Below are 26,774 nucleotides of genomic sequence, written 5' to 3' on the forward strand. Positions count from 1 at the left end.
AAAAAAAAAAAAGCAGCCAATTAAAACCTTATGGATCAGTACATGCAGATTACTCAACCCAGGGTAACACACCCACATAGTCTATGGAAATGCATCCCTTGGAGAAATCAGCTACAGGGCACCAGAGGGGCAACATTTGCCCAGAGGAAAGGCAGGACACAGGAGAGTCCATAACTATGAGGGGCACGGGGGAGAAGGTTACTGGGCAGGGACAGGAGGAGACTAGGTTAGGGTTGGGGATGGTAAATGGGGAGTGAAATGAAATGTACACATAATATTGAATGTAAAACAAACTCTGCTCTGCAAACTTGCAACTAAAGCACAGTAAAAAAAACATACAAACAACAAAAAAACTTATGGATCACAACAATCCAACCTCTTTGCTCATGATATTGCCAGGATAGAAGAGCCAAAATGTCATTTAATAACAACAACTTTCAGTGGTAGGTTGCCAGGTCTTTCTCTGTAGTCTGCCACTGGATGAGCTCTGCTGAAATCTGCCCATCATGGGTAACTCTGCTGATGTTTGAGATGCAGGTGGATTAGCTTCCAGCATAATAGAAGCACTCAAACAACCATAATATGGCAAAGTGGCATATGGGTGGTGCCAAAGCAATAGGTCTCTAAATGCTACAATCAACCTACTGGAAAGTGCATAAAATATAATGTATCAAAGATTGTAACAAATTACTACAAGACCTTTATTTAAATACTTATAAAACTTTCATAATTATTTACATTAAATAATTCAAGAATAATGAACAGAGATCATCATATATAGAAAGACTCAATATCATGAATATTTCATTATTTCCCCTATTTATTTATAATGTCAATGCAATTACAATCAAAACCCCAATACTTGTTTTTGGAACTAACATAAATATGATATAGGTGAACACAATACATATTGTCCAAAAAAAATTTGAAAAATAAGATATAGGAAATTGGCCAACTTTTATGCGATTTACTATGATAGTGAAGTCATAGTTACATTTTTGTGGGTATGCACAATGGAGTCAAACAGTAAAAGCAGAAAAGAATCACAAACTATGATAGATCATAGAAATGAAATTACAGATTAAAGGGAAAAGAAGTCAAAAAACTGATCCTGGAAAAATTATCATATGGATAAGGGGAAATTTGATCCTCACTTCCCATTATACTCAAAAATAGATTTTAATGTGGATTAAATACATTAGCATGAAATCATAATGAAAGAATATTTAGACAAAAATTTAAAGCTTAACTTTAAGACTTCCATATTGAGAAGAATATAAAGAAAGAATTCTTAATATATCTCAAAATAGAATGAAAGCTTTGGTCAATTTTAATACCTTAAAATTTAAAGCATCTTTACAAAAACATTTTACTAGGATCCACAATCACCACTCATGGAAACAGCAGTCCAGAAATCAGACATTGTATTGCACTGGGCAAATCTGTGACAAAGACCTCTTTAAAGTGTTGAAGAGCAAAGATGCCATTTTGAAGACTAAAGTGTGCCTAACCCAGGTCATGGTATTTTTAATCACCACAAATGCATGTGAAAGCTGGACAATGAATAAGGAAGACTGAAGAATTGATGCTTTTGAGTTGCAGTATTAGTGAAGAATACTGACAATATCATGGACTGCCAAAAGAAGGAACAAATCTATCCTGGAAGAAGTGTAGGCAGAATGTTCCTTCTAAGCCGGACTTCCTCTCACCTACTTTGGTCATGTGTTTAGGAGGGCCCAGTCCCTGGAAAAGGATATCATGCTTATTAAAGTGAAGGGTCAGATCCTCAGTGGGGAAGATCCTCAATTAGATGGGTTGACACAGCGGCTATAACAATTGGGTCAAGCATAGCAAGGATTGTGAGGATGGTGCAGGAGCTGGTAGTGTTTCTTTCTGTTGTACACAGGGTCACTGTGAGTCAGAATTGACTTGATGGCACTTAACAACAACAACATACAAAACAAAAAGACACTGTAAAGAAAGTTATACAACAAGTCATAGGCTGTAAGAAAGTATTGAAAAAGAACAGTATTTTTTAAAATATATTTTTATCATTAAATACAGCACACATGGAAAATACATAGACTTCAAACAATTCTACAAATGGGTTTCATACATTGTATCATCTTAAGGAAATTGCCTTTTCCTAGTTTTCTGATAGTTTATCATATATTGTATTTTGTTTAATTTTTTCCATCTCCATTAAGGTAATCATCTATATGGTTTTCTTCTTTATTTTCTTAATGTAATAAACTTCACTGTTTTTTAATGTCAGTTTTACTGAGCTACAATTTGCAGTAAAATCACCAAATTAATTTTTAAGACTGGATATAGTTGTGTAAATACTGCTACAATCAATGTTTAGAATATTCTGATTGCCCCAGAATTTCCCTTATGTCTCTTGCAGTCCCCTATCCTTAGCCTTTGGTAACCACTGATCTCATTTCTCTCCCTATAATTTTGCCTTTTCCACAGTTACATATGTGGAGTCATATAGCATGTAACTTTTCACATCTGGTTTCCTTCACTTAGCATAAAGCTTTTGAGATTCATCCATGTGTATTCCTTTTTACTTCTGAATAGTATTTCACTGTATAAATGCACCACAATTTGTTTATCCATTCACCTGTTGATGGGCATTTGGGTTGTTTTGAGTTTCTAGCTATTGTGATGAAAGATGCTATAAATATTCACATAGAGGTCTTCAATAGACAAATGTTTTCATTTCACTTGGGTAAATACCTATTAGTGGGGTTTCTGGGTCATATGTTAAGTGTGTGTTTAACTTTATAAGAAATTGCCAAATTGTTTTTCTAAGTGACTGTATCATTATGACATTTCCATTTGCCCTGCCTCCTTGCCAGCAGTCGTCACTCTCTTTAATTTTAGCCATTTTGTAGTTATATAATGGTATTTCATTATAGTTTTAACTTGAATTTCCCTGAGGAGTTAGGATATTGATTTTCATAAAATAGGTTTGTTAATTTTTCCTCTTATGATTCATACTTTTAATGGCTTTTCTAGGAGGGCATTCAAACCCTCTGCTAGCAAGTCAATTCCCACTCATAGTGACTCTTTAGTACAGAGTAGAACAAGATTTTTAATTTACAAAGACTTTCTTTAATTTAGAGAAAGCAAGTCAACAAACAACAACTACAAAAAACACCTCTAGAAACAAGGCCAAACTATAAACAGGCAAGGCAATCTTTAAAAAGCATTATTATAAGAGTAATAAATGCATTGCATAATGCTCATCCTCATTGGTAATCATGGCAATGCAAATAAGGAGGACTATTAGTATTTCAAGGAGAGCTGGTGGCATAGTGGTTAAGGCATCTGGCTGCTAACCAAAGGATCACTGGTTTGGACCCACCAGACACTCTGTGGAAGAAAGATGAGACAGTTTGCTTCCATAAAGATTTATACCCAATGGAGGTTTCTATGAATCAGAATCAACTCTATGGCAGCGAGTTTAGTGGTTTTGGTTTCAATATATTTCATATGTATTATTTAACAAAAAAAATTAAAAATAGTCATATGATGCTCGGTATTGATGTGGAGAAGACAGACTCATACTCTGCTGGTATTGGTGTGCAATTTGCCTCAATGTTGGAAAATAGTTTTTTAATATCTACTAAAGGAGACAGTTCATAAACCTTTCTCTAAGCAACTCCATTTCTAAGTTTTTACCTTAGAAATACATTTAAATACTACTTATAAATAATAGATGTACAAAAATAGTCATACAAGTGTGGTTTGTAATCCAAAAATTTTGAATAACCTTAATATCCTTTGACAGACAACTGAAGATGTAGAAATACATTTATACAATGAAATAGTCTAATGTAACCCATATTAAAGAACTTGAACTGCAAATATTCATGAAGGTAATTTTCCAACTCAAAATGCTGGGGAAAAATAAAAATGTCCAAAAATATATGCTATAGTATGTATAGAATTTTAAAATATGAGTAACATCCCTCTACATATTTTAGATATGTTTTATATATGTATACATACATGTGAAAAAGTAGTAAAAGATGAAAAGAATTGTATGAAAAAGAGGGCAAAGGAAAACTATGATCGGGAAGTGATATACAAGGATCTACAAATATATTTGAAATTTTTTCTTTCTTAAAAAGAAAGCATATATGGCAAAATGTTAAAGTAGATTAAAAGTGTATATGCTTGTTTTATTACTTTCTATATTAATCCACAAGTTTAAAAATATTTCGTAAAGTTTAAGAAAAAAGAGAAAGATTTTTATTCTTTTTTAGTTGTATATCCTCAGCTGTTTTTCAGTTGTTTAAATATTACTTATAAATAATACATATACAAAAATATTCATACAAGCACGGTTTGTAATCCAAAAGATTTTGAATAACCTTAATATCTTTTGACAGACAACTGGAGATATAGAAACACATTTATACAATGAAATATTCTAATGTAATCCATATTAAGGAATTTGAACTGCAAATATTCATTCTTTTTGCTTAGAATGTTTGTTAGAGTAAATATTTGAATGTTTTTAAATTGATTTTGAATGAAACAATATTTCATGCATTAATTATGACATAAGGCAACTAAGTTTTATTTAGGTTATAATGACAACTATTTTGGTTAATTAAAATAATACTGATTGGCTATTAATAAAGTCTTATATTTATATCTTATGTATCTATTTTATTAGAAGGAGATTTTATATATTTTTTGGGAAAATGTCTCCATGCTATTGTTTTAATTGCTCAGTATATGTGCATATATATGTATATACATACACACAAGTAAATACATTGCATAGGATAAATCAATCATTTTCTTCAACCATTTTGAAGTTATTTTCCTCTTCTTATTTTAAGATTTAATTATCTATCCCTTTGCTCAAGTTCTGTTTATAGTTCTTTTGTACCTCAGGACTGGGTTGAAATTATTTATTTGTGAAATTTGCTTGTCCACAAATACCATTTCCAAAATGTAACCTGAAAATGACTTTTTGTGATGTAATTTAAAAAGATTGAATACAATTCAACCATAGTGATTGAGATTTTACAGTATATTAAGCAAAAACATAAGCCTACTTTTTAATTATTTTAAATATAGAAGGCTTAGCTACTAGGTCTGTAGAAAAGAGACTATATCTAATATTTTTAAGGATATTTTATCCATTGAATAATATGTCTCACCCTCAGAAGAAATAAAAATTTATTCTGTTTTTATGCAATTATTCCTAGATTTTAGCAAATAGGCTATGTTATGCTCTCATTGTTCCAAAACAGAAATATTAAATACTTGTGGGCATTTGATATAATATAAATTCAATTTTTTTTTAAATATCAGGTATAGAATTTATAAACACATTTGATTAAAATGAAATTTTCATGTGGTTAGAATTAATATTAAAAACGAAAACCAAACTCACTGCCGTCGAGTCAAATCTGACTCATAGCAACCCCTCTTTGAGTTTCTGAGGCAGTATCACTGCGGGAGTAGATTGCCCAACCTTTCTTCCCAGGAGTGGCTGGTGGGTTTGAACCGCCAGCCTTCTGGTTAGCAGTCAAGTGTCTTAGGCAGTACACCACCAGAGCTCCTAGAATTAAAATGAGGTAATTGTTAATATTTATCTTAGGGAAGTTCTTCCCTAACAAGAAATAAAGACACTCTGGTGGTATACTGGTTAAAAAGTATTTGATTGATAACCAAAAGGTCATCGATTCAAACTCATAGGAATTACACAGAAGAACGATGAGGCTGTCTGTTTCCATAAATATGCTGTTGTTGTTGTTGTTGTTATGTGCCGTCAAGTCAGACATGACTCACAGCGACCCCTCCTTGGGTTTCTGAGGCAGTATCCCTATGGAAGTAGATTGCCCAACCTTCATTCCAAGGAGCAGCTGGTGGGTTTGAACTGCCGGCCTTCTGGTTAGCAGTCAAGTGCCTTAGGCACTATGCTACCAGAGCTCTTGCAACATACAGTCTTGAAAACCCTATGGGGCAGCTCCACTCTGTCCTATATGATCACTATTAGTTGGAATTGACTAAGTGACATTGGATTTGATTTTGATTGTTTTAACAAGAAATAAAGTAAAGTGGAGAACAATAAATTATCTTACACGTTGTAAGAATGAAATTTTGGCCCAAGACTGCTCATTTTGTCAAAAAACTTGGGCAAATCACACCAATATACAAAAGTATGCCCTTTTTCCTTTATACTTGGTTGTTGTGTTGTCTCTTTGCCTGTTAATTAGCTGTAAGGCATGTGGCATGTTTCAAACTCAATGGTTCTGTTGAACCTATTGAAAGCCTGCACAAACACGAAATAACAAACTCTAAAATGAACAACATAAATTTTGCAAATAAGCTGAGGGTCAGGCAGATCACAGGAAAATGTCTTCTTTGTCTAAGAAATCGTAGGAAGCAAGACAGGGGAGGAAATTATCTCCTGAACACAACTTCCTAGCACTGAAGGGCTTAGATGATCTTTCTTAAAGTAAATATAAGGGAGTTCTGGCAAGATAGCAGGATAGGCAGACAAGCTGCACAGACTCTCTGAAACAAAGCCATGAGAAATCAATTAAAATAAATACAGAAGATGATCCTGGGGCCATGAGCTTTTAAGGGAAGGATAAAGAAATGGATTAAATACCAACTTGTAGTAGAACTTAAATGAAAATGGTTAGTAAAGAGATAAATGGAGCTGTGGACTTCCAGCTGTCCTGAGGGCACAGTCAGTTTTGAATATTTCCTATTAGCAACCTAAGAATTGGCTCTCCTCACTAAGGACTACATGGGTAAGGACTGCATTGGTGTCTGACAACCAGAAAGGAAAACAGAAAAGAAGGAGAAAAACAGACCTGTGAACTGTTAGTGGCTGGCCTGAGTGTACAACCATTTTGAATATTTGCAAGCAGTAGAAATGGCCATTTTGAATATATGCAAGTGGTGTTCTTGTCAGGGCAATGACTTAAGAATAGGCTCTGTCTGCCAAGGACAACATGGACAACCACACTTGAGGCTGAAAGATGCAATATTTGCCTTGTTACTCTTATATCTCACACACTCTTGGTACAGAGGTGTGGCCATCCTCCACCTTCACTTACTTTTTTAACCAGCAGAAATTCCACATGGGTATGTGCCTTGACAGAGCCTAAGTATTGTGCCCTGCCCCACACAGTTTTGGTTTTATTTGTTTGTTTTTAAATTATTATTTTTATCATCCTCTTTTGTTCTGTTTTTCCTCTTTCTCATCTGTAGTTTTTAAACTATTTATTTTTCTCTCTTCACTTTTCCTGGTTCTTTTTTTTTTATTTATTCTTCCCATTATTTGTTTTTGCTTTTGCAGTTTTACCATTTTCTCTTTACTTTCTTGATCTTTTCTCTCATTCCTCCTTCCCAGATATTGTGGCAAGTTTTTTACTCTTTTTTTCATTGTTTTTCTTTTACCCATATTAATATATTTAATTTTTTTTTCTTATCATATATTGTATTTTCTCACCCTCTCTCTTTTTTGTGTGTGATTGTTCCTTTTTTTTTTTAATGTGGTTTGAGTGTTATGTTCCCTTATTTATTTATTTATTTTGTTTATTTTATTTTTCCGTGGAGCTCTGGTAGTGTAGTGCCTAAGGCACTTGACTGCTTACCAGAAGGCTGGCAATTCAAATCCACCAGCCACCCTTTGGAAAGAAGGTTGGGCAATCTACTTCCATAGTGATACTGCCTCAGACACCCAAGAAGGGGTCGCTATGAGTCAGGTCTGACTCGACAACATATAACAACAACAACAACAAATGAGTGGGAGACAGCAACTATTCCAACATAACTCAACCATATCGGCACCTCCTGAAACCGCAGGCACTGAGTGAGATCCTTGACTTGCTTTTGCACCAACTGTTCAATGATAGATGGTGACCAATACCAGTTCAACTCATCCTTATTTTCTCTTTACAAACAGGTAAGAAAGCTGTGCACACACTCTTATTCTCTATCACACCCAGCAGGAGACAGGTGGTGAGTGCCAACATGCTAACAACTAGCAAATAGAGGAGCACAGTATCCTGCTCACACCGATATATCAAAACAAAAAAAAGGGAAAAAAAAAAAAAAAAAAACTTGGGCAAATCACACCAATATACAACAACAAAGAAAGTAAACATAAATATAAAGACACCACAGTGTCTCAGAGATAACAGACTATCACAGTCCACATAAAGAAACAAGATGAAGTAGTAGAAACAAGAGACCAGTTTACAAAACCAGAAAATATCCCTGGGCAAAAAAGCAGTATCGGAAATCCCTGGTAAGGAAACCAAAAGAATTATATTTAGGTACCTTCAACAGATTGAGAGACAGATCAAGGGAAACACTGACAAGATCAAGGAAAACACAGACAAAGCTCTAGAACAATTGAGGAAAACAATGTAAGAACAAATTGACAAAATAAACTCAAACTTAGAAATGATACAAAAACAGCAAATAGAAATCTGAAAATTAATAATAAGTTTTCAGGAATAGATAATACATTGAATGGCAAAGGAGAAAACTGAATCAATGGAAGAAAGAATTAATGAGATTGAAGACAAATACTTCAATACTACTTTGTTAAGGGTTCATCAAGAAAAATGATCAAAACAAAATGAGGAAAGCAGAAGATTCATGTGGGATACCATCAAGAAGAATAATCTATGTGTAATTCGAATTCCAGAACACAAAGAGATGAACAAACCCATAGAGAAAACTGTCTACAATTTGTTGAAAGATAATGTCTATAATATGATGAAAGATGAGAATATATTCATTAAAGAAGTTCAACAAACCCCAACAAGATAGACCCCAAAAGAAAATTACCAAGACATATAATAAACCAACTCACTAAAACCAAAGACAAAGAAAGAATTCTGAAAGCAGCATGGAAAAATTGAAACAGTTACCTACGAAGGGCAACCAACAAGATTAAACTCTGATTTCTCAGCTGAAACCATGCAGGCAAGAAGACAATGAGATCATATATATAAAAATCCCAAAGAAAAACATCTCCAACCAATAATTATATATCCAGCAAAACTGTTCCTCAAATATGAGGGTGAAATTAGGACATTTCTAAATAAGCAAAAATTAAAGGAATTTGTTAAAACCAGACCAAACTCACAAGGGATAATAAATGGAGCCCTTTGGATACAGAACAAACAACAACCAATGATTAACACACATGATGACATAATCCAGAAATGATCCAGTTATAAAAGTGTCCAAAGTTAAAAAGCCTTACAAGACCGTAAACAGGGAACGAGAGACATCAATTGGTAAATGTGGACAACTACAAACCAAAAAGAGGAAATAAATAATGCAGTTACTGTCACTGTTGTCGAGTCATATCTCATTCATTGTGACTCCCCCTTGGGTTTCTGAGGTGGTATCACTATAGAGGTAGATTGCTCTACCTTCATTCCAAGGAGTGGCTGGTGGGTTTGCACCACCAGCTTTCTGGCTAACAGTCATATACCTTAGTCACTAAGCCACCAGAGCTCCCAATGCAGTTATAGAACATTTGAATAGTGAGGAAGTCAAGACAATTGCAAGATAGGGCAGACTGTTTTAAACTTGGGAAGAAAATTATAAATCACAGGGTAAACTCAAAGAAAAATAATAAGCCATTACATCAAAACAAAACAAAACAAAAGACAAGAACAAATATTTGACAAATACTAAAATATTACCAAAGAAGGAGAAGATAACATGATTCATAAACAAAATGAGCTCAGCACAGACATTATATGGAACAAAGAAATCAGCAACATCATGAAAAACACACAACAAAATGACATTGATTAATTTGTACCTGTCAATAATTACACTTAATATAAATGAATTAAATGCACCGCCACTCAACAGATGGAGAGTTGCAGAATGGATAAGAAAAACATGACCCATCTATATATATATATATAAGAGACTCACCTTAGACACAAAGACAGAATTAGACTAAAAATTAAAGGTTGAGAAAAGATATATCAAGCAAATGGCAAACAAAACAGGGCAAGAGTGGCAATATTAATTTCTGATAAAATAGACTTTAAGACAAAAATGACCATAAGAGACAAAGGAGGACAGTATGTAATGATTAAAGGATCAATTGAGCAAGAGGACAAAACCATAATAAATATCTGTGCATTTATGAATTATCAATTTCATTATCAATGAAAGAGCTCCAAAATACATAAATCAGATTTCTAACAAAATTGAAAAGACAAATAGGTGACTCAACAGTAATAGTTGGAGACTTTAATACACCATTTTCAATAAGAGATAGAACAATTGAAAAGAAACTCAACAAAGGTACAGAACAACTAACGATCAACCAACTTGACCTTATAACATCTACAGAGCACTTCATCTAATAATAGAAAAATAAACATTCTTTTCCAGAACAGATGGAACATTCTCTCAAATAGAGCATATGTTAGGACACAAAGCAAGCCTCAATAAATTTAAAAACATTGAAATACTGCAAACCATCTTCTCAGAACACAGTGCTATAAAAACTAGAAGTCAACATGAGGAAGACCAATGCAAAAAGAGCAAATGCATGGAAACTGAACAACACCTTTCTCAAAAATGACTGGGAAATAGGAGAAACACAAAATGAAATGAAAAACATTCCTTGAATCAAATGAGAATGAAAAGACAACACACCAAAATCTCTGGGACACAGCAAAAGCAGTTATCAGAGGGAAATTTATTACAATAGATGAGCACGTTATAAAAGAAGAAAGAGCCAAAATCAACACTTTAAATTAATATCACCAACAATTAGAAAAAAGAACAGCAAAACATCATACAGTCACCAGAAGAAAGGAAATGATAAAGATTTGAGCAGAAAAAAAATGAAAAAGAAAACAGAAAGAGAAAAAAAAAATAAACAAGACTAGAAGTTGTTTCTTCGAAAAGATTAATAAAATTAACAAATCACTGCCAAACTTAACAAAGGAAAAGGAGAAAATGCAAATAACATGAATAAGAAATGAAATGGGTACCATCACAACAAAACCAACATAAATAAAAAGAATATCAGAATACTATGAAGAACTGTACTCCAATAAATTTGAAAACCTAGAAGAAATGGACAGATTTCTAGAAACACACTACTTATCAAAACTAACACAGACCAAGGTAGAAAATTTGAACAGACCCATCATAACAAAAGACAAAAATGATCAGGTCATAAAAAAAAATATATCAACAAATAAAAGTCCTGGCCCAGATGGTCTCACTGGAGAATTGTACCAATCATTCAGAGAAGAGTTGACATCAGTCTTACTGAAATTATTCCAGAATATAGAAAAGGTTGGAATCCTCCTAAATTTATTTTATGAAGCAAGCATAACCGTGGTACCAAAACCATGCAACAACACCACTAGAAAGGAAAATTACAGACTAACATTGCTCATGAATATAGATGTAAAAATCTTCAAGAAAATCCTAGGCAATAGACTCCAACAACATATCAAAATAATAATAATAATACATCAGGACAAAGTGGGATTCATAGCAGTTATGCAAGGATGGTTCAATATAAAAGAAATAATATAATCCATCACATAAGTAAAATAAAGGAAAAGAATCACATGATCATATCAACAGATGCAGAAAAGGTATTTGATAAAATCTAGCACCCATTTCTGATAAAAACTCTCAGCAAAATATAAATAGAAGGGAAATTCCCCAACATACTAAAGGGCATATACACAAAACAAATAGATAACATTGTTTTCAGTAGAGAGAAACTGAAACCATTTCCTTTGTGAACAGGAACCAGACAAGGATACCCTCTATCTCCACTTCTATTTAGTGTTATATTGGAAGTCCTAGTCAAGGAAATAAGTCTAAAAAAGGGAAATCAAAGGCATCCAAAGTGATAAAGAAGAAGTCAAACTATCCCCATTTGCTGACGATATGATCATATTCAAGAAAACCCAAGACACTCATAAAGAAAACTACTGGAACTTATCAACAGATTTTCATAGTGGTAGAATGCAAAAGTCAGTAGGATTCCTCTACATCAGCAAAACGATCTCTGAAAAGGAAATAAGGAAATCAATACCATTTACAATAGCTACCAAAAAAATAAAATACTTGGGAATAAATCTTACCAGGGACACAGAAGACCTTTACAAAGAAAACTAAAAAAGACTACTTCAAGAAATCATAAGAGATCTACATAAATGGAAGAACATAATACCATGTTCATGGATAGGAAGATTGAATATTGTGAAAATGTCAATACTACCCAAAGGAATCTATTCATTCAATGCAATCCCAATCCAGATTCCACCCCATATTCTTTAGGGACATGGAAAAAACAATCACTAATTTTATATGGAAAGGAAAGAGACCTCAGATAAATAAAGCCCTACTAATGAAGAACAAAGTAGGAGGTCTCACACTCCTAGATCTAAAATAAAAACCTACTATAAAATCACAGTAATCAAAACTGCTTTGAATAGGTACAATGACAAACAAAATGAAATAGAATTGAGAACCAGGATATGGAAATGGAAATCCATTTGCACCATATACAAAAATGAACTCCAGATGGATCAATGACTTAAATTGGAAAGCTAAAACGGCAAAGTTCATCAAAGTAAAAATAGAGAAAAATGTAGGGGCCCTAATTTTTGGCATAAATAGACGATCAAGCATAACTCAAGATGCACAAACAGCAGAAGATAAAGTAGATGATTGGGACCTTCTAAAACTTAAATTCTTAAGTGCATCAAAAGACTCTTCCAAAAGAGCAATAAGTATCTCCTCATCCAGAGCAAAGCAGAATACAGAAAACCAAAAATGCATGGAAACAATTAGTCCCATACAGATTGGGAAGGAATATTCAGCAATGACATATCAGACAGAAGACTTTTCTCTAAAATTTATAGAAAACTCCAACATATCAACATCAAAAAGACAAACAATCCAATTAAATAATGGACAGTAGATATGAAAAGACACTTCACCAAAGAAGATATTCACACAGCCAAGAAACACATGAAGAAATGTTCACAATCATTAGCCACTAGAAAGATGAAAATTGAAACAAATATTAGATACCATCTCACCCCAGCATTAATAGCAAAGTCTAACAAGACAGAAAATAACAAATGCTGGTGAGGATGTAGAGAGATTGGGATTCTCATACACTGCTGATAGGACTGTAAAATGATACACTCACCGCCATCAAGTCAGATCCGACTCATAGTGACCCCTCCTTGGGTTTCCGAGGTGACATTACTACGGAAGTAGACTGCCCAACCTTACTTCCAAGGAGTGGCTGGTGGGTTTGAACCACCAATTTTCTGGTTAGTAGTCAAATGCCTTGGGCACTATGCCACCAGAGCTCCTGCACTGTGGAAATTGGCATGGTGATTCCTTAAAAAGTTGGAAATAGAAATACAATTTGATCCAGTAGTACTATTACTAGGCATTATCCTAAGGAAGTGAGAGGCAAGGCATGAACAGATATAAGCATACCTATGTTCATTGCAGCACTATTTACAGTAGCAAAGAGATGGAAACAACCTAAGTGTCCATCAACTGAGGAATGGCTAATCAAAGTGTGGTACATACAAAAATTGGAATACTATGCAACCCTAAAAGATAACATAGAATCTGTGAAACACCACACAACATGAATGAACTTGGAGGGCATTATGCTGAGTGAAATAAGTCAATCACAAAGGGACTAATACTGTATTAGAGTGCTATTATAAAAAAACCAAGGACAGATGTATACATGGAAGGAAACTTTCTTGGCTAACAGTGGTGGGAGGGGTGGGAAGGAAAAAAAAATATATATATATACACACACACACACAAAGATTATTAATGGTTACTAGGGGTAGGAGGGAGGGGGAAAGGGGAAACTTTTGTTTTGGAGACATTGAGTTTATGCTGATGGTGGTGAAATTTTGGATGGGGATAGTAACAATGGTGGCACAGCACAAAAAAAGTCATCATCATCATCTCAGAGCTGTAAATATGAAAGTTGTTATGTTGACTACTGCCTTGTTGAGTATGTTTTCACCACAATAAAAATAAAATAAATAAATAAAAGGTAAATATAAAGAAAAATAAGAAAAAAGTTTGAAAAGTGTGATCCATGAAATACAAAATTGATAACCAGATTTTATTAAAATTTTAAAATCTTTTGCTTTGTAGATTCCTTTTTTTTTTTTTTTTTGATAAATCAAAAGACAAGTCACAGACTAGTAGAAAGTATTTACAAACACACATCTTTTAATGACATATATTTTAAATATGTAAAGAACCATTAAAACTCATCAATAAGAAAACAAACAACCCAGTTAAGAAATGGACAAAAAAATCTGAAGAACTCTTCAAATAAAATCTCAAAAAGCACAAACAAAACCCACTGCCATTCAGATGATTCTTAATCATTGGGGCCCTATAGGGTAGAGTAGCATATCCTCATAGGGTTTCCGAGGCTATATTCTTTACAGCAGCAGACTACTACATTTTTCTCCTATGAAACAGCTGGTGGGATCAAACTGGCAACCTTTGGGTTAGCAGCCAAGCAATACATATGGTAGAAAAACATTAGCTGCATCATCAGAGAATTACACAGATTAGAACAGCAATGAGATGTCATAAGGCGGCTATTAAACTAAAAGCAAACCCACAGCCATCCAGCTGATTCCAACTCATAGCGACCCCCATAGGGTTTTCAATGCTGTAAATCTTTATGGAAGCAGACTGTCTGGTCTTTCTCCCAAGGAGCAACTGTAGGGTTTGAAATTTCCAACGTTTTGGTTAGCAACAATGCCTTAACCACAGCACTACCAGAGCTCCTTACACAGCTATTAGAATGACTAAATTCATATATATGGGAAATGCTGGTAAATTAGAGGAAAAATAAGAATTTCCTGTTCCTTACTAATAGAAATACAAAATGTTGCAGCCACTTTGAAAGGAATTTGGCAGTTTCTCACAAAGTTAAACACAGTCTTTCCATATGATCCAGAAAACTGGATTCTATTCTTATAATGGAATAATATTCAGTGCTAAAAGGAAATGAGCCATCAAGCCACAAGAGTCTTGGAAAAACCTTAAATGCATATTGCTTAGTGAACAGAAGCCAGTCTGTAAAGGCTTCATACTATATGATTCCAATTATATCACATTATGGGAAAGAAAAAAAAAGAAAAACTATTGCAAGAGTAGAATGATCAGTGGTTGCCAGGTTATGGGGATGGAGATAGAGGAGGGCAGAGAACACAGGGGATTTTCAAGAGAGTGAAACTATTCTCTGTGATGATATAATGGTGAGTACATGACATTATACATTTGTCAAAACCCATAGAACTTAAAGGACTGTGAGTGAATTTTAACGTATCCATATCTTAAAAAACAAGCAAACACAAACAAAACAATATTTTTTAAGAGTTTGGGGTATCCCATGATTAAATGCACATTGAGACAAAGGAATTTACTTTACAAATGTATGAAATAACTTCATGAAGAAGTTTGAAGGAAAAGGCACTGACCTAAGAAATTTTGGAAGTGAACAGAATCTGTAAAGATCAAAGATACTACAGGTAAGCAATTAATTCTACTTGGTAACATTGTCTTCACAAGCATACCTGTTAACAGTTCTGATACAGCTACACATATATCTTGGAAACAGACAATTAAGTAAATGGATTGTGGATGGTAAGAGCCTGATTTCCTAGTGTTGCTGTAGAATGTCACAGATAAACATGGGGAGGGGGCTAGAAAGATCTGTGTGGGAATGAATTAGAGTTGAAAACATTAGTATGAGCTCTTCCTTAGGTTAGTATAGTTGCATATGGTTACATATGTACGTATATATTTCTTTGCTCTATCAGTTGAGAAGACTTCAGAGAAATATCACCCCAGCATCAACTAGTACACCTAGGACCCAGATCATAGTTTCAAATACCATTCTTCAATGAAAGGAACCAGGGGACAACCTAGAGGAAATGGCTGATTTTAGAATTGAAACAAGAAATATACAAGATAAGCCAGGAGCATCATGATACATTAGAAAATAAGACTACTACAAAAACATGATGAAAAATACATCAAAAGAGCACAGGAGCCAAATGAAATTACTTCCAATGCAAAAGCTAAAACAATCTGAGCATCAAAATAAATAAGGTCCAGGTGTATAGTAGTTCTGACAAGGGGCAAGGTTGTGGTGCTTCTTAGCCTTAACCAGCTACCTGGAGGGAGGGAGTAGTTGGACCTGCAGGCTAGGGTCCGTGCTCTCAGGGCACATCAAACTCAACTGGCATAACATGCTACACAAAAACATTGTTCTGCATCCTACTTTGGTGAGTAATGACTGGAGTCTTAAAAGCTTGCAATCAGCCATCTAGATGCAGCAATAAGTATCTCCTCATCCAGAGCAAAGAAGAATACAGAAAAACAAAAATGCATGGAAACAATTAGTCCAAGGGACTGGTACACCATGGGATCCTCAGCCTATATGGCCATGAGACCAGAAGAACTAGGTGGTGTCCTGCTACCACTGTCAACAATGCAGAGTGGGATCCATGGATAGAGTGGGAGAAGAATGTGGAACAAAGCTCAAAATCATAAAAGGAACAAGACCAGGTTTCTGCTATGCTTCTGCCTGGTGAGACCTCTGAGACAAAGGCCTCTAGTTACCCATGAGGTCAGAAACTGAAGTCACTCCTGTGGCTTCCAGGTAAACAATAGACAGGCATATGAGGTGAACATTTATATCAGGTAGATATACTCCTTGAAGCAATCAATCATGAGAGAACAGAACAAAAGTGTTTGCACAGGGAGACACCGAGGGGCATAGGAGTGCATATGAGGGAATGACACAGGGAAGAGGTAAGTATGGGGAGGAAGTAGAAAAGGAATTAGTACATTGTGGGGAATTGCAGTCAATGTCATGAAACAAAATGTATAAGAACTGTTGTATGGAAAACAAATTTTCTCTTTTTTAAACTTTCATCTTAATCACAACACAAATAAATAAAGTAGTATTAAATTATAACCCAATATATAAACTAAATATTCATTGGTCCATACTTATATTAGGAGCTCTGGTGGTGTAGTGCCTAAGGCATTGGACTGCTAACCAGAAGGCTGGTGGTTCAAACCCACCAGTTGCTCCTCGGAAGGAAGATTGGGCAATTTACTTCTGTAGTGATACCACCTTAGAAACCCAAGGAAGAGTCCCTATGAGTCGGATCTGACTCTACAGCAGTGAGTTTTTTTTTTTTTTTTTTTTTTTTTAATACTTACATAAGTAGATGATTGAGTAAATTAATAAGTAAGGAAGAAGAAAAAAATCTCTTTGAAGAAGAATTTCAAACAAATTTGTAGATAGTCCACCTTAAATCAGGGGGCAACATGATTCCCCATTGCTTAGGTTGCAGCTGTGCGTAATGACTTTCTTCAAAAGAGTACAGGATGGAAAAGGTGTAAAGTGGCAAAAGACTAAATTTACAGAGGAGAGCCCTGACAAATACTGTGTCAACTAGGTGATCAATGTTAGCATCAGCATTGATAAATCATTTTGATAGTATGTAATTTTAATATGGTATGGCAAAAATGGCACTTTTTTTTCTGTGTTCTTCCTCCCAGTAATCCTAGTCTGTTCATCAGAAAAACATAAGACAAGTGTCAACTGTGGGACATTCTACAAAACGCTTGACTCATACAGCTCAAAATTGTCAGAGTCCTCTAAAACAAGGACAAGCTGAGAAAATTCCATGATCAAGAGAAGCCCAAACAGACATGGCAACAAAGTAGATTATTGTATCCTAATTGATCTCCTAGAATAGATAAAGGACATTAGGTAAAGACTGAAGAAATGAGAATAAACAATGGATTTTAGTTAACAATAATAAATCCGTGGTGGTTCACTAATCATAATAAATGGTCTATACAGATATACATACTAATGGTCTTACTAATATAAGGTGAAAATGGATGTGGGGTAAAATGGAAATTTTCCATACTATCTGTGATTTTTTTGTAAACCTGAAAATACTTTAATAAATAGCATACATTAAAAAAAAAATAATAGAAAGAATTTGAGTGTTAGATTTATTCATTTATTTTTGAAATAAATTTTTATTGAATATCTGTTATTTAACAGAAACTCTTCTAGGATCTGAAGCTATATAAGTGAATAAGGAAGACAACAACACTGCTGTAATAGAGCTTATATTCTAATATAGGGAGTACAGATAATCAATGATTAAATAGAACAGAACTGATCAATTGACCAATTAATTTCTCAATTAATTGATTAATTTACCAACCAACGGTGGGTGATATAAAAATTAAGCAGAAACAGGAAATAAAGAATAATTTCTCTATTTCAATTTCTATGATCAAGAAAGACTTCTATTAAGGAAATTAAAAAAAAAAAAAAAAGATTTAGGTGAGATAAAAATAACCAGAAAGAACCATCCATAGAAACATAAAGAGGAAGAAAATTAGAAAATTTAAATAAATGCCCTAAGAAATAAACTATCTTAATGCTTATGCCACTGATTATTATATTAGCGTTAAAACATAAGGCAAAAAATTAGTTTTAATGCAGTAAATTTTCAAGATTCAAAATAAATTTGGAATGGAATATATCAGAATAATTTATGTTTATGATGCACAGACATGTGTGAAAGAATACTCCTTTCCCTATTTCTAAGCATTCATATTTGAGAATTAAAAATAGATGAAGAATTATATTAGTTATTGATTGAAATTTCCTTGTCTTCATGAATCTTACAAGTCTTAAAAGAAAAAAAATGTGTTAAGAAAAATTTGCATAAAAGTATAAATGTTTTAGGAGATTATAAGAAGGTAATATTTTGACAAATTATTGAAGGTAATTTCAAATCAGTGCCATTTAAACAAATACTTTCAAGTATTCTTAGTTATTTATCTCAGCACATCAATATTGCAAAAATAATAAAGGAGAGTGAAACACAGGTTCTTGTAATGGAAAAGTAGCTTAAACTGAAATTTTCCAATGCCAATAATGGCAATAAACAAAGGACAAAGCATAAAAGATAAACCAACTCATCAAAAGCATATTAAAAAATTGATGGGGGAGATTTCACCCCTGAAAATATGGAAGAATCACCTCTGGTGAGATTCCTATTTATACAGTTTTTTCCTTGAAGGAAATTTCAAATTTTCACAGCTTGGGACACCTAGAAATCCAGCAGAAAGTCACAGTTTATTGGTCCGAGGAATCACAGAATATAAACTTGGGATTCTCACAACAATTGGACATTATGGAGTAAAATCCTGTAAAGAAAGGAATCACCAAGAGGTAGACCCTATATCTGAATATAAATTCCACTGAAGTCCATGTGTTCAGGTATGTCTTTAAAGTGCTAATGGGAAAAACAGTATCAGGACAGCTAATACATCTACATGTGTTCAGTTTGTGTCTATCATAAGAAAGAGAGTTTGGAGCTTGATTTCCATCAATTTAAGAGGATTGGCTGTTTGAATCTCCCCAAAGGCATCTCAGAAAAAAGATCTACTTTAGAAGTGTCACAACCATTGTAACTCAATGTGTAGTTCTAATCTCAAACATGGGTTTCATCGTAAATCAAAATTGACCCCTCAGTAACTGGTTATGGGGACTAGGATTATAATCCACAGTTAAAAGATTATTTTAGTACTATGGGGTGAAAAAAAATCTGAAATATCTGTGCCCTAGCAAAAAGCAAAAACAACTCTTTAAATTTCATTGTGATTCCTTAAAAAATTTGTCCTTCAAATTTAGATAATATATAATCTTTGATGCATTACTCAAATCTAATCTAATGTAAAAAAAATTAGTAGATATGTGAAGAAACAAGGAACTATACCGATAGCCAAGATAAAAATTAATTATTAAGAACACCCTTAAAAGAAGCTAAGATGATGTTATTATCAGGCAAGGACTACAGAAATGATGTATTAAAACCATGAAGTGATTCAGAATTTCAAGAGAGGTTTGGGACATGAAAAATAAATAAATAATACCAAATGGAATTTCTGAAAATGGAAAAATAAGATAACTGAAATTAAAACAACCATTAATGGAATTAATAACAGATTCAACACAGCAGAAACATACATTAATATATTTAAAGAGGTGAAAAGTCATCATATAAATTGAAACATGAAAAGGAAAAGAAAAATAAACAGATTGGTGAACTTCAGGAAAGTTTCAAATGATTTAACATTCAAGTAATTGGAGTCCAAGAAGGGAAAACAAAATGAGGAAGTAGGGTAGGAATTTTTTTTCAACTGTTGCTTAGAATTTTTCCATATTTGATCTAAAAATTTAAGCCACAGATTCAGGGAATTAGAAACTTCAAACAGGATAAATAAAATGAGAACTGTAACTAAATATGCAGACTGCTGAAGTTAGTAAAAAAAAAAAAAAAAATTTCAATTTACTCATCTTTGGCTTTAGTTGCTGGTGTGTAAATTTGAATAATAGTTGTATTAATTAGACTTCCTTGTAAGCTTATAGATAGTATCCTGTCAATAACAGTTGGTACTTCAGGATAAATCATGAAATGTTCTTTTTAACATTGAATGTGAACAAGTTTCAGGGTCTCTTCTGACATCCATTTTGGTCTTCTCTTCCTTTCCTGATTTTTATTGACTTTTTGCTTTCTTCATGTATGTTGTTCTTCATCTAATACCATAATTCGATTGTTCTTTGGTCATTGATGTTTAAAGTGCCAAATATATTCTTCACGTGTTCTCTACATTGAGGTGGGATATAGTTTATTTTGTGCTTTGGCCCTTGTGGACTTTTCTTTTTCTTCAACTGCAACTTGAAATTGCATATGAGCAATTGTTGGTTTGCTTCATGGTCAGTCCTGGCCTTGTTCGGACTGATGATGCTGAGCTTCTCCATTGCCTCTCTCCACAGATGTAGTCAATTTGATTTCTGTACATTCATTCTGGTGAGGTCCACATGTATAGTTGCCATTTATGTCGTTGCAAGAGCAGTTATTTGGAATGAATACATCGTTGGTTTTGCAAACTCTGTCATGTTGTCTCTGGCATCATTTCTTTCATATTTTCCAACTAGGGATGCTTTTTCTTTTATTCCACCTTTTGCTTTCCAAACATCAGCAATTATCAATACATACTGACTTTATGGTCAATTTAAAACCTCAGGAGTTGGTGAAAATCCCCAATTTCCTCATCTTTGGTGTTAGTTGGTTGCTGTGTAAATTTGAATAATAGTCATATGAAATGGTCTTCGTTGTTCGTTGTTGTTGTCAGATGCTGTTAATTCATCTCTGACTCATAGCAAACCCTATGCACAGCAGAATGAAACACTACCTGGTACTGTGCCAGCCTCATGATCCTTGCCTACCTGAGCCCATCATTGCAGCCACTGTGTCTATCCATCTTGTTGAGGGAATTCCTCTTCTTTGTTGACACTCCACTTTACCAAGCATGATATCCTTTTCCAGGGAATGGTTCGTTCTGACAACGTTACCAAAGTAGGTGAGACAAAATCTGGCCATTCTTGCTTCCAAGGAGCATTCTGACTGCACTTCTTCCAGGACAGATTTGTTAGCCGTTTTAGCAGACCATGGTACTCAGCATTCTTCTCCAACACCACAACTCGAAAGCATCAAGCTTCGGTCTTCCTTATTCATTGTCCAGCTCCCACATGCATGTTGTTGTTGTTGTTAAGTGCCGTCAAGTCATTTCCGACTCATAGCAACCCCATGCACAGCAGAACGAAACACTGCCTGATCTCGTGCCAGCCCCACAATCCCTGCTATACTTGAGCCCATCATCGCAGCCACCACGTCAATCCATCTCGTTGAAGGCCTCCCCCTCTTTTGTCGACCCTCCACCCTACCAAACATGACGTCCTTCTCCAGGGAATGGTCCCTTCTTACAACATGACCAAAATAGGTGAGACAAAGTCTGGCCATTCTTGCTTCCAAGGAGCATTCTGGCTGCACTTCCTCCAGGAAGTGTTAGTTCTTTTAGCAGTCCGTGGTACTTTCAGCATTCTTTGCCAGCACCACAACTCCAAAGCATCAACTCTTCTGCGGTTTTCCTTATTCATTGTCCAGCTCTCACATGCATACGAGGCGATTGGAAATATCATGGCTTGTGTCAGGCGCACCTTAGTCCTCAAGGAGGTATCCTTGTTCCTCAGCACTTGAAACAGTTCCTTCGCAGTTGACTTTCCCAATGCTACACATTGTCTAATGTCCTGACTGCTGCTTCTGTTGGCAACGTGAATTCTTTGACAACCTCAATCTTCTCTCCATTTATTGTGATGCTGCTCATTGGTCCAGTTGTGAGGATTTTTGTTTTCTTTATATTGAGAGGTAACCCATACTGCAGACTGTATTCTTCAACCTTCATCAGTAGGTGCCTTAAGTCATCCTCATTTTCAGCAAGCAAAGTTGTATCATCTGCATATCTCAGGTTGTTAATGATTCTTCCTCCAATCCTGAGACCATGTTTTTCTTCATATAGTCCAGCTTCTCAGATTATTTTCTTAGCATATAGATTGAATAAGTGTGGAGAAAGAATACAACACTGATGCACTCCCTTCTTGATTTTAAACCATGTAGTGTCCCTTGTTCTGTTCGAGAACATGCATGCATAGAACACTATTGAAAATACCATAATTTGTATTGATGCACTTTAGTCTTCAAGGAGATGTCTTTGATCTTTATCATTTGAAAGAAGTCTTTTGTGGCAGACTTGCCCAATTCAATACGTTGTCTGATGTCTTAACTGTTGCTTTGATTGGTGTTGATTGTGGAACCAAGTATATATGAAATCCTCAACAACTTCAATCTTTTCTCCATCTACCGTGAAGCTGCTTATTGGACGAATAGTGAGGATTTTTCATTTCCTTTATATGGAGGTGTAATCCATAATGCAGATTGTAGTCTTTAATCTTTATCAGTAAGTGTTTCAAGTCACACTCACTTTCAGCAAGCAAAGTTGTGTCATCTGCAGATCCGAATGAGTCTTTCCCCAATTCTTGCCTTGTTCTTCTTCATATAATCCATCTTATTGGATTATTTGCTCAGCATACAATTTGAATAAGTATGGTGAAAGGATATAACCTTGATGCACTCCCTTGTTGATTTTGAACCATGCAGTATCCCCTTGTTCTGTTTGAATGTCAGCCTCCTGATCTATGAGTACAATCAAGTGTTGTGGAATCCCCATTCTTCTCAGCGTTATCCATAATCTGTTATGATCCACACAATTGAATGCTTTTGCTACTCAATAAAACATAAACATCTTTCTGGTATTCATTGCTTTCAGATAAAATCCATCTGACATCAGGAATGATATCTCTCATCTCATGTCTTCTTCTGAATCCAGCTTGCATTTCTGGAAGATCTATGTCAATATGCTGCTGCAACCTTTATTGAATTATCTTCAGTACAATTTTATTGCATGTGATATTAATGATATTGTCTGATAATTTCTACATTCTGTGAGATCACCTTTCTTTGGAATGGGTACAAATATGAATCACTTCCCATCACTTGGCCAGGTCTTCCAAATCTCTTGGCAGAACCAAGTGAGTGCCTCCAGCTGGGCAGCCATTGGTTAAAACATCACAATGCTTATTCCATCAATTCCTGGAGCCCTGTTCTTCACCAATTCCTTCAGTGCAGCTTTGACTTCTTTCTTTAATACCATTGGTTCTTGATTATATGCCACCTCCTAAAATGGATGAATATCAACCAATTCTTTTTGGTACAGTGACTCTGTGTATTCCTTTCATCTTCATTTGATGCTTTCTGCATCATTCAATATTTTTCCCATAGACTCTTCAACTTGAAGCTTAATTTTTTTTCCTCAGTTCTTTCAGCTTGAGAAATGCCAAGCATGTTCTTCATTTTGGTTTTCTAACTCCAGGTCCTGGCATATTCCATTATAGTAATTGGCTTTGTCTGCTTGAGCTGCTCTTTGTAATCTTCTGTTCAGCTCTTTTATCTTGTCATTTCTTCCATTTGCTTCAGCTACTCTTCATTCAAAGGCAAGTTTCAAAGTCTCTTCTGACATCCATTTTGGTCTTTTCTTCCTTTCTTGCCTTTTTAATGACCTCTTGCTTTCTTCATTAGTTATGTTCTTGATGACATCCCACAATTCTTTTGGTTTTTGGTCATTGGTGTTCAAAGCATCAAATCTATTCCTTAAATGGTCTCTAAATTCAGGAGAGATATTATCAAGGTCATATTTGGCTCAGGTGGACTTGCTTTAATTGTCAATTTCAACTTCAATGTGCATATGAGCAGTTGATGGTCTGTTCCACAATCATCTCCATCTTGTTTTGGTGAAGATATAGAAAATCTCCATCACCTCCTGCCACAGTTGTAGTCAATCTGATTCCTGTACATTCCATCTGGTGAAGTCCACTTGTATAGTTGTCACTTATGTTGTTAAGAAAAATTATTTGCAATGAATAAGTCATTGGTCTTGCAAAATTCTATCATGCAATCATCAGCATTATTTCTATCACCAAGGCTATATTTTCCAACCACACATAACTCTTCTTTGTTTCCAACTTTTGCTTGCCAGTCACCAGTGATAATCAACACATCTTGATTGCATGTTTGGTCAGTTTCAGACTGCAGAAATTGTTAGATATCTTCAATTTCATCATCTTTGGTTTTCATGGTTGGTGTGTAAATTTGGATAATAGTAGTATTAACTATTCTTCATTGTAGACATATAGATATTATCCTATCATTGACAGCATTGAAGGACAGATCTTGAAACGCTCTTTGTGATGACAAATACCACACCATTCCTCTCCAATTTGTCATTCCCAGCAGAGTAGATCATATGGTTGTCTGAATCAAAACAGCCAAAACCAATCCATTTCAGTTCACTAATGAATGCCTAGGATATCGATCTTTATATGTTCTATTTTATTTTTGACAACTTCCAATTTTCCTACATTCATACTTTGTACATTCCATGCTCCAGTTATTAATGGATGTTTATATCTGTTTCTTCTCATTTTGAGCATCCAACATCAGCCAATAGAGGTCCAATAGCTTTACTCTATCCATATTGTTAAGGTTGTCTCTACTCTGAGGAGTCAGCTTTTCCCCAGTCTAATTTTGTGTGCTTTCTGAACTGATGGGAGTGCTGGTAGTGTAATGCTTAAGGCACTTGACTGCTAACCAGAAGGTTGGCAGATCAGACCCACCAGCCACTCATTAGAAGAAAGATTGGGCAATCTACTTCCATAGATATACTGCCTCAGAAACACAAGGAAAGGTTGCTGTGTGACTCGAAGACACATAACAACAACAATCTGCCCTGATGGGCTCATCTTCCAGCACTATATTGGACAATGTTTCAGGGCTATTCATATAATCTTCCAGTAATATATCAGACAGTGTTTCACTGCTGTTCATAAGGCTTTCACTGGCCAACTCTTTGAGAAGTAGATAGTTCTTCCTTCTTCTGAGTCTGTCTTAGTCTGGAAGCTCCGATGAAACCAGTTCACCAGGCGTATCCTGTTGGCATTTCACAACACAGTGGTATAGCCTCCAGCCTCACAGAAACACATAAGCTACCACAAGACAACGAGCTGACAGACAAGTTCATCTCCCTTAGTTGTTCCTAACACCTCTGCACCTGCCTACCTCAGGCAATGGCCTTAAAATAGAGCCACCCACCAGTGAAAAGCAGCCTCCAAGCCCCAGGTCCACCTACCTCAGGCTCAGGACTTAATAAAGAGCCACCTCCAAGGGAAAAGCAGCTCCAAGCCCCAGGCCACCTACCTCAGGCCCCAACCTTAATATAGAGCCACACCAAATTGAAAAGCAGCCTCCAAGACAGAGGCCTGCCTGCTTCAGGCTCTGACCTTAATATAGATCCATCCCCAAGTGAAAAGCAGCCTCCAAGCTCTGGGGCAACCCACCTCAGGCCTTGGCCTTAATAAAGAGCCACACTCAAGTGAAAAGCAGCCTCCAAGTCCCAGGCCCATGTACCTTAGGCTCTGGCCTTTAAAAAGAGCCACCCTCAAGCAGTAGTCATGTGGATATTATACTATCACTGACAGCATTGTACTTCAGGATTGGTCTTGAAAGTTTCTTTTTGACAATGAATATGACACCAGTCCTCTTCAATTGGTCATTCCTGGCATAGTAGAACATACATTTCATTCAAAATGTCCAATAGCAGTCAATTTCAGCTCATTAGTGTCTAAGATATAGATCATTATGCATTCCAGTTGATTTTTGAAAATTTCCAGTATTACTCAATTCACACTTTGTACATTTCATGTCCTGACTATTAATGAATGTTTGCAGCTGTTTCTTCTCATTTTGAGTCACCAAAATCAGCAAATGTAGGTCCAGAATGCTATATTCCATCCATGTTGTTACAGTGGAGTCTACTTTAAGGAGTCAGCTCTTCCACTGCTGCATTTTGAGTACTTCCAATCTGAAGAGTTTATCTTCAGGCACTATATCAGACAGCGCTTCACTGCTGTTCGTAGAGATTTCCAGTACTGTAAGTGTTTCATTGTTATTCATAAAGTTTTCAGTAGCTAATTTTTTCAGAATTTATGGTCCTATCTTTCCTACTAGCCTGTCTTAGTCTAGGAGCTACACTGAAACCTGTCCACTCTGGGTGACTCTGATGATATGTGAAATACTGGTGGTAAAACTTCCACCATCACTGCAATACACAAGCCACTACATTAGGACAAACTGATG

The sequence above is a fragment of the Orycteropus afer genome, unplaced genomic scaffold (assembly GCF_000298275.1).
Source record: "Orycteropus afer afer isolate SDZICR_OR568_19922 unplaced genomic scaffold, OryAfe1.0 scaffold00162, whole genome shotgun sequence".
Taxonomy (NCBI): domain Eukaryota; kingdom Metazoa; phylum Chordata; class Mammalia; order Tubulidentata; family Orycteropodidae; genus Orycteropus; species Orycteropus afer.